Genomic DNA, 10,526 nt, shown 5'->3' with positions numbered 1-10,526 from the left:
GCTGGAACACAGAAGAGGCAGTACACCCTCAGAAGACTGAACCCTTCAATTCAATCATCTGACCCTATATCCAGTTCAAATTTTTCAGTGTTTAAAGGACTTTAAAAGACTAAACCCGACGCTTCAATCTACTGAACACTGTTAACAACTAATTTTTTTAAATGTTTTAAAATCCAAATAAAAGTTTCTTGTACCCCAAAATTTATGAAAACTTAAGAAATACTCCAAGTAATCTTGGGCAACATGAAATTACTTTTGAAAGCTTATAAATACATGGTTTTAGCAAATTAAACTTACCAATAAATTCAAAATTTGCTCATAAGCTGAAAGTCTTGTTGCTCTCTCTTGCTCTCATCCTTGTACAACTAATTTGTTGAGATTTCTAAAAGTGGTGATCATTCCCCACTGAGTTCTAACTGTTGATTCTCATCTGGAGAAGGAACTTGGTGAAATATTACTTGAGTTTCATTCTATTTCACTTTGATATTTAAATATTTAAGTATACTAGTGCTTTAAAATTGTACTAATTTACTCTTTGTGAGAGTTTTATTGTACATAGAGATTATTTCTTGTATTCTTGCAGTGTATTGACGATTCAAGATTGTTGGATTGTTGGACCGAGCATGGGGTATCGCTTGGAGAGGTGTTGCTCTAGCCTATTGAAGGAGTGACTGAGTGCGGGGTATTGCTTGTAACAGTTTGCTTCACCCAGAAAGGAGTGCAGTAGTGGAATCCTTAGGTGGTATTGGCCTAAGGCGAGGACGTAGGCTGGGTATAAACCGAACCACGTAAAAATCTTGATCTCACTCTTACTCTACTCTTTTACATTCAGTATATATATATATTGTGTGGTGTGTATGAGTGTAGGTTGCTGAAAAAACAAAATCCAAGATTAATAAGAAGACTCTTAAGCTTAAGAAAGTACATTTTGATTAAACTTTTGCGAAAACCTACAAGGGAGTACGTTGTTTAATCATTTGTAGAAATCTTAGTTAAGAGAGATCAAGCAATTTTCATTCAATATAGGGCTTGAAACAATCATATACACAGGGCTACAAACAAAGCTGAAATTGACAAAGAGCTGCATACTATATCTTGGTTTGGTATTTTGTTGATTGATTACTTTGGTTGTTTGATTGATTGAGTTTTGTTTATTTGTGTTGTGTTGAAGTGTTGGTTTGTGGATTGAATAATTAACTAAACTTTTGTTGTGTGTTTAATAAATCAACAAGAGATTAAGAATTCATAAAAAGAATTAAAAGAAAATTTAATAACTCAATTTACCCTCCTTTTGGGACAACTCCTTAACTTTCAATTGGTATCAGAGAGGGGTTACAGCAAATCTTAATTAGCAGCTATATGAAGATCTAGATGGTACACGTAGGAGTATCTCCCTTTGGAGAGGGTCAATCCTCAACTAGATCACCCATCTTTTGTGAATTCAATTATATATTTTGGAAACAAAGAATGAGGATCTACCTTCAAACCATGGATTAGAAAGCATGGAAGGTTGTCACACACGGTGACTTAATTCTTACAAAACTAGTCGATGGAAAACAAGTACCTAAGGAAGAAAAAGACATGACTGAAATTGATCACAAGATGTTACAAGTAAACTCTAATGTTATTAATGCCTTATATTGTGCTCTTAACATAAATGATTTCAATATAAAACACGGCGAATTTATTTTTCCATATGTGGTTGCAATGTAAAGTGAGAGAGAAAATAAAATTTATAACAAATAAGTAAGGAAAAATTTAGTTGTACGCATCATTAATATTTATTTTTTCTTAATTTTTTTATCATACTAGAATACATTTTAATTTTAATAGTATATGACATATATAAATAAAAAATATAATAAAAATCAATGTTTTTAAAAATTTTTTTCTTTTCTTTCCTTTTTCTGTTGGGAATTAAAAAACAAATTCTGAAACCTGTGAGAAAGAAAATAGAGAAAGAATACACGCCAAAGAAAAATGAATCACACGCACAAGACAATATTTACTTGGTTCGACAATTTTGCCTATGTCTACGGAGTTGCAGGGATTTCACTATTATCAGAGAGAAATATTACAGAGAGTATAGCGATACAATACTCTCCCTTTCACTCTTTTGCGAAGTTTGATCACCAAAACCTAATCATCCAAAAGCAATCTTTTTATATGTTGCGCGTAGGGTTTCATTTTGAATGGGCCCAAAAATTACGGCCCAAGCCTTCGCTCCATGGACTAAGTTTTAGGATAGAAATCTCTCATTAAATAAAGGTTGGGTCATCATCCAAATTTAACACAATTAGGCTCCACAAAAGCCCAACATTTTCAAATGTAATCTTTAGCCCAAAGAAATCCTTAAGCAACACAAAAATGTAACAGTGAATAAGCCTTATCTATAACTTTAAAATAATGTATTAGAATGCCATGATCAAATTTAGATGGATTGATGGAAAAGAGATCATTCATGCATCATTTTGAAGGCTCGTAGTTTGTCTTTTTGTTTCCATAGACAGATGTATGGATGATGTAAACAACATCGTGAAAAACTCGTTGTTTATCTTTCGAGGAGTGGATGTGTGAATGATGTAATCAGCATAGTGAAAAACATTTTTTTTTGCTTGGTGGTGAGATGCAAGAATGAGAGATGGAGATATGAAAATGAGAGAGAGACGGGTTTATGTATGCTTGCTAATAAGAAAATTCCTAAGGAGTGTTTCAGAGCTTAGCAAAAGGACAGGAGAGGCTAGGTGTGTGTGTGTGTGTGTGTGAGAGAGAGAGAGAGAGGTCCATACAAGGTCCTCTTGCCATTTTTTATAAAAAAATGTAATGATTTTTGAAAATCTTGAAATATAGGTAGCAATAAAAAAAAGGTTTAGTTTTTGCTATATGATATCTTGGACAAAATGAGGAGACAACAATAAAATTGGTTTCATCCATTGATAAGTATCAATCACGCATGAACAAAAAATGATTAAAAGCTTTTTTAGAAGTAAAAAGGGAAAAAGGAGGAAGTCATTATTTTTTATGTCATGTTTTGCCCCCAAAATACACAAATTCGGGGTGGTCAATATTTTGAAAGAAAGTGCTAAAATTTACAAGTCTATCAATTTATAGGCTCAAATTGTAATAAAAGAGAGGGTAAACTAGTGAACTAACATAGACCACATATATGATCTCCTCTCTTCCTCTTGTCACATGAGCCCATAATGGTCACAAGCCCATGAAAAGTAACATTGCTCCATTTAAAGATTGTAGAACAAAATGAAAATAGAACCCTAGGATCCCTTTCCACTACTAAAAATTACCATCTATTCTAAAAGGAAGCATCATTGACATGTGATCATATATCATAGGGCAGTGGTGAATAACCTCTTGTTTAAATTTTATTTTTTCTATTCATCACTAGGAAAAATCATAAGTGATGTGGCATTTTATTTTTATGATACATATTAATTAATAGTAAATTCCATTTTCATTATATGATACATTTTTAATTAAAAAATTGGTTAATAACTTTTAGTGTAACTAAAAGGTTTAAATTAATTAAAAATTTCAACATATGGTTAATGTCAATATTGCAAAAAGTAATATTTGATATTTTAATTATAAATTTTATTTAATTTGTTAATTAGACAATGTTTAAAAATTTTAATAGATTGTTAGCTAAAAATTTAAATTAAATATTAATTTAGTTGTCAATTAAAAGTAATAAAATGTTATAATTAACAAGAATATTCTTATGTAATTGGTGCATTCCCAAGAGGAGGGTGAATTGGGTATTAAAAATCTTCCTAGGTTAATTCCAAATGTCAATCGGTATTTTGCTACTTAGGGTCTTTCTAAGTAATCCCAATAACCACAAATATTTAACTGAGCAGATATTTAAACAATAAAAGCAATCTCAGTATTTTCCAATTATTCACAGTAATTAAAATATAAACAAATAAGTGTGAAAAATTAAATAGTACCTGGAAAGAGAGAATGACACAATATTTGTTATCAAGGTTTAACCAATATTATCTACGTCCTCACCTCAAGTTAACAAGTAAGAGGATTCCACTACCTTTGTTCACTTACGGGTGGAGCGTCACCGATTACAATAGTCTTTCCTTACTGGGCAAGAGAATACCCCAGGTTAGATTACAAGGTTGATGCAAACCTTTACAATCACACCTTAGAAAGGTGCTCCTTGTTTTCTTAATCAGGTTTAAACCATCTGGTACTTTCTTAATCTGGTCTAAGCAATCCTATGCACGTTGCAGGTTAGTGCAATCTTCTTCCGACCATACGTCGGGAATACAATAGTAATCAAATATTTGTGCACAAGAAACGTGCTTCTATACTAAGCAAATAATGTACAACAATAAATACAAAGCATTCACGTATGATATGAAGTAAAACTCGATGTGAGTATGAGTATTTTCTCAAATATAATCTTTGAGTAAAATAAATATGATGAATGCTCAAAGATATAAACCCTAACAAAAATTTTCTCCAAAAGTTTTTCTATCAAGGTGTTGGAGAACCAAGGGTTTGCTTTCAAAATGATTTTGCACAAACAAGTATAAGCTTTTGAAATCTATGTGTAAAAAGATTACCAAACAAGAATGTGTTTCTCCAAAAATATTTATTAATAAAATATGTGAAAAAAAATCTCTACGCTTACTCTCAAAAAGATTACCAAACTTAAGATGTAAGTGAGAGTATATGCCTTTTCAAAGAATGAATGCCTAAATAAATTGTTCCTCCAACAACCCTCAAATGCAATCGATTTGCAAATGAAAGAGGTTCAAGAAACTCTAAAGCTCTCTTAAAAAATAATTCTTTGAATGAAAACAAAGAGAGTATGAATTAAAGGCTTTGGGGATGAAGAAATAGCAAATATATTTTGAGAGGATTTTTTTGGCTAATCTATTGCTAATCTTTTGGCTAATCAGACAAATGAAGGAGTATATATATAATTTTCTCAAAAAATATATCCGTTAGGGAAACAAATGGTATTTTTGGAAAAGTTTGATTAAAAATTAACCTTCATTATTGCAGTTAAAAATTATTGAACTCGAGAGGTTTGGTTGGCTGACCTTCAGCGTCGATCGACCGAATAGACACAAAATTTTGAAATCAATTTTTGGGTTCATTTGGCTATGGGAGGCAATCGGTTGGCTGACCAAGACGATTTGCCGAACCTTCGTAGGTTCAATTGGTTGAGGGAAAGGACTGGTTTGCTGAGAAGACAGGGTCGGTTTGCTGAGCCAATTCTAAAGCTCAGAGGCCGGTCGGCCGAGGCTTAAGAGCCAGGCCAAAGTCAAGGTCAGGCGGCCGAAGTTTTTCAGTAGTAAATGGTTCGATTGACCGAGGCTTCACCGCACATGCCTCACGTGGCAGGTTCGGTCGACCGATTCATTTAGTACATGAGGGGTCGGTCGGTCGAGACTTCTTAATTAAGCCTAAAAGTGCAACATTGGTCGATCGAAGTCTTTGTGATATTAATTTTGGCCCTACTTTGCTTTTAAATTATTCCAAAACTGTGTGAACAAGTTATGACACTTTAATTAAAGGGTTGTGGAACCTAATGGTCAATCTATGGTTGTTATTGAGTTGTCACTCCCATCATGTATGCAGTGCAATTATTATAGACCAAATTATAAAACAAAAAATGCATCTATAATAAAATTCAAATGTCTTCTTTTTTTGCTCTTCAGTTTTCATGGAATACGCCAAGTTGTATACGCTTTAAGTCCTATCTTGACTTCAACTTCCCTCTTCCATGTGTGTGTTCTGAATAATTAACTTGGTCAAGTACTAGCCACACACATTAGATCCAAGTGTTTTGTCAGCATTAAAACAGGGAACGAACTAAAAAAGTCAACATATTTATTAAATTTTGAATTAGATAATAACTAAAACTTTAATTAAATAGGTTAATTACAAATTAATAAAAAAAACACTTATTAAAAGTGGTATTCGAATACTACTTATTTTATAAATACTTTTAGTCAATACTTTTTTAAATACAATCAAACAATACTTATGCCTTTTAAGTACTTTCTAACATATTTATTGTTAGTATTTTTTCAGATAAGTATGGTTTTAAAGAAAGAACTTTTTCAATTTCAAATGATCCCTTACACTCTGGATTTGCATTGAGGCTAGAAAGATATTCTATACCATTTATTGAGGTATGCTAAATGCATTTCGATATGTGAAAATTGTTTTTGGTTGTGGACCTTCTATTTAACTCTAAAAATGCCTCAAAAAGCCAAGTAAATGAGGCAACGGTTTCATCCAATAGAAAAGCACAAGGTCATTTTGAAAGTTAAAAAAAATCAAATATATTAAGAAAAAAATAAATAATTTTTTATTTTTTTTTATTTTTAAAATATTATATTTTGTAATTTAACTTTGATTTTTTGATTTTCATATTATAATGATATATATTATAATTATTAAACATACATACACCCAATATATGAATAAGTGTGAGTGTCAAATACTTTATTAAGAATAAATATTTCGATATCATGTCTTTCTTAAAGCTACAATTAGTAAATACGAACATAATATGAAACTTATTTTTAAAAATTAAAGTAATTAAATATAAGACAAAAGATATTTACTTTCCTTTAAAATATAATTTGTCAAAAAGATATTAACCTTCCATTAAATTTTAAAAATCTCATAAATCAATTTTAAAATTCTTGTAGGTTTTTCTTGACATTTATTCTTGAGACATTTATATCCCACAATTTTTTTTCCTCCTAAAATATAAGGGGAAGCAAATTTTATTTTTTTTTGTAAATCTTAGAACGTTTATAAAATTTTAAAAACGTTAATGTTAAGTTTGGAAGCATGGATTTCAGGTTTTGGATTTGGATTTGAGTGAATTTGAAAAAAAATTAATACAATTTTTTATTATATTTTATTCAAATTCAATATAATTGCAAATCTAAAATCTTCTCAAACATAGGTAAGTAAATATTTTCAAGTACTAAATAAAGTTAGCGTCTTTCATGCTGACCCTATGTTTGGAAAAGTTTCATATTTAAAGTTGTATTGGATTTGAATAAGATGTAATATAAAATTATATTAAAATTAGTCTAAATTTACCTAAATTTAAATTTAAAGTCCAAATTTCATACTTTCAAACGGAGCATAAATATATTTTTAAAAGTAAAAATAATTTATATTCATCTTTTAAAAAAAATTTTGAATTTAAAACCATGGTGGATAGCTAGAGTGAGAGAGAGTGTGTGAATGTGAGATAATGGAAAAATTGGGGAAAAGTTTCAATTTTCAAAATTTGAAATTGGCTCTGTTTGAAAATTAAAATTTTTTTAATAAAATATTCAAAGAAATTCATTTCATTATAATTGATTAACAAGAAAAATAAGATAATAAATAAATATTTAATTTTATGCATTTTTTTTAATGATTTTTATTTATATTATATATATTTTTATTGTAGATTTAATACAAAAATAAATAAAAAAATATTCTTTTTATTTATCCTAAATAAAATTTTTGTTTCAAACGGACCCCTTTGGCCACGTGGCTAAAATTCATTGGGCCTGATTTCTCCCATATAACAGCTTAACTCAAACATTCCCTCTTGCTTCTCTCTCTCTCTCTCTCTCTCTCTCTCTCTCTCTCCTGATTTGGGCGATGACCGTGGGGGCGTGATTTCTATTTTGATGGAGGAGTCGAGAGCAGTGCACAAATTCAGGTTGGGGTTTATGAAATTTCTTCTCATTTTGCTTTCTTTTGTATATTTCTTCTTCAATTACTGCTCTTGTTTTCACCAGCCATTGAAATTTAGGTACTCAACTTGTAAAATGCGATTTCTTATGTTTTAATTCGCACGCGTTAACCTTGGATTGTGTAATCGTAAATCCCTTGATATGATCATCATTGGATGCTTTGTGGATTTTGCGGCGGCATGACTTCGAACCGAAACCATTACGCGAACTGTTTAGGCAGTGAACTCTATGCGCATCTACTCGATTATCTTTTACTGGAATGAGAGCTCTTGGCTATTTTGTATATGGAAATTAGATGCACATGCTTGCTTCACCACATGTACTCTGTGTCCCCTTCCTTTTCTTTTTTGGTTACGCGAATCACATTGTATGGAGTCCTTCAGGAACACGAGTTGTAGATGAAATTCTTCGTAATTACAAAGATATGCTCAGACAACTTATGAATCTAGACATGTAATGCACAAGATTTGCAAACACCGGCCAATGCAACTATTTACAAATAAACACTTTAGTTTCATGAATGGTGTCAGCGTCTCTTTGAATTCTGACGCTATGAGTGAGTAATATCTCATAGGCCTGCACAATTTGCAAATATATTGGTCAATACAGTTCATCACTTTTCCATAATGGCCATTGTGGAAAAAAATTTACTTTTTGAATCATGAACATTGTTATATTTATTAGTTCTTAGTTGAATTTGTTCTTATAATCAATAAAGTGGTGACAAGTATTGAATTCGTACTTCTCACCAACGTGAACTAAAAACCAAAATAACATCCAATACTTGTAGTATATGCTATATTTGAATTGGTTTAAATCTACGAAGAGTCATTTACAGCATTAGTAGGTCAGATTCTTTCATTAAAACATGTCAATCCATATGCTTTTGACAAGTTTGCTAATGTAACGAAAAAATAAATTCATTTACACTTGCCCATTACTTGTTACCTAACTTACATAACATGATAATGTTTGCCATGGCTGCCATTTTTGAAAACTATGCTTTTAACTTTTAACTATTAACCTAAACGGCCATTGGAGATTGCCCTTTTCTATCACCAGATAGGCTATGTATTTGAATTATATAGTTTTGATCTCTTGTAGTGAATGATCAATGAAGTTAAAAATAAAAGAAATAGATACATATTATTTGAGTGCATCTTCTTTAACTAATGTCGATCTAGTGGTCAAATATGTGTTTAGTTAATAGGGGTATGAATTGTGATTATTAGGAAGTGTAAAGGATTTAACAAGTGTTGACTAGTTGGGTAAAATGGAAGACCTTACCTCAATGATAGGTCTCTCTCCCTCTATTTGTAATATATGTCAAATACAATACCAATGACCATAGTACCCTTATTAACTCTCACGTAACTTTAACACGTGCTAATAATGCTAAACGACCAAATAACCATTAACACTCCCTCTCAAGCTAGAGCATGTATATTATATGCAACTAGCTTGTTACTATACACAAGCACCTCCTAAGGCTTAGTGAACAAATCAACAAATTGGAAATCAGACTTCACATGAGTGGTTGTAATGAGCTTTTGTACAAGTTTCTTTAGAACAAAGTGACAATCAACTTCAATGTGCTTTGTCTACTTATGGAAGACCCGGTTGGAGGCAATATGGACTGCATCTTGATTATCACGTATAAACTCCATAGTCTAAGAATGTGGAAAACCTATATCTTTCAACATGTTCTTCAATCGAACAAGTTCAAATGTAGTGTGAGCCATAGTCTACTACTTTGGCTCAGCGCTTGACCTGGTTACCACAGTTTGTTTATTACTCTTCCCAGAGACCAAATTACCACCAACAAAAAGATAGTATTTGGTTGTGGATCTTCAGTCAGAAGGTGATCTGACCCAATCTGCATCTATATATCCCTAGATATGAGTGTGACCCCGATCTTGATATAAGAGACCTTTCCTTGGTGCACCTTTAAGATATATCAAGTTGCAAATTATTGCATCCCATTGACTTGTTCTCAGAGAATCAAGAAACTGACTAATAAAGCTTGTTGCAAAGGATATATTTGGTTGAGTGACTGTAAGATAATTCAACTTTCCAACGAGTCTCCAGAACCATCTTGGGTTAGTTAACAAATCACCGATATTTGACACTAACTTACTGTTGGGATCCAGTGTATCAATAGGTTTGGATCCTAATAGCCTAGTCTCATCTAAAAGATCAAGAGCATACTTTCTTTGTGACAAGATTGTTCTCATACGAGATCTTGATACTTCTGCACCTACAAAGTATTTCAATGGTCCCAAATTCTTGGTCTAAAATTTAGTCTGGAGGAAAAGCTTTATATCCTAGATGCCTTGATCATCATCTCCTATAAACACAATATTGTCCATATTATAAGCAAAATCCTGCCACATGGAGTATGATGAAACCATTGGAGGCCAGACTCAAGTGCAACAACATTGAATCGTCCGAATCATGCTCTTGGAGACTGTTTTAAAGCATATAATGATTTTTTGAGCCAACATAGTATGCCTGACTGCCTCTGAGCAACAAACCCAAGTGGTTGCTCCATGTAAACCTCCTTTTGAAGATCACCATGTAGGAAAATATTCTTCACATTTAACTGATGTAGAGGCCAATGACAAGTAGTAGTTAGGGAGATGAACAAACGTATAGAAGCAAGTTTAGCAATAGGATTATAAATAATCCCAACCATACACTTGAATATATTCCTTAGCAACGAGGTGGGCCTTTAGTCTGGCCACAAAACCATTTGAATTGACTTTCATAGTA

The 10,526-nt window shown here is 31.8% G+C and overlaps 1 protein-coding gene across 11 annotated transcripts in view; it reads left to right on the top strand.

Moving 5' to 3' along the window:
* The first annotated feature begins 7,606 nt into the window (after positions 1-7,606).
* The window catches only part of LOC131153138 (F-box protein At4g12382-like), a 47,097-nt gene continuing 44,177 nt past the window's right edge, over positions 7,607-10,526 (top strand). For 4 of the 11 annotated variants that reach the window (XM_058105225.1, XM_058105223.1, XM_058105220.1 and 1 more), the window contains exon 1: positions 7,620-7,720. The gene's annotated coding sequence lies outside the window, so the exon portion shown is untranslated. Of the gene's footprint in view, positions 7,721-10,526 lie in introns of all 11 variants that reach the window. The other 7 variants (XM_058105219.1, XM_058105218.1, XM_058105221.1 and 4 more) reach the window with 4 other exon arrangements.

The sequence above is a fragment of the Malania oleifera genome, chromosome 4, assembly GCF_029873635.1.
Source record: "Malania oleifera isolate guangnan ecotype guangnan chromosome 4, ASM2987363v1, whole genome shotgun sequence".
Taxonomy (NCBI): domain Eukaryota; kingdom Viridiplantae; phylum Streptophyta; class Magnoliopsida; order Santalales; family Ximeniaceae; genus Malania; species Malania oleifera.
Note: the sequence above shows the minus strand (reverse complement) of the source record. Positions and strands in the feature narration are given on the sequence as shown.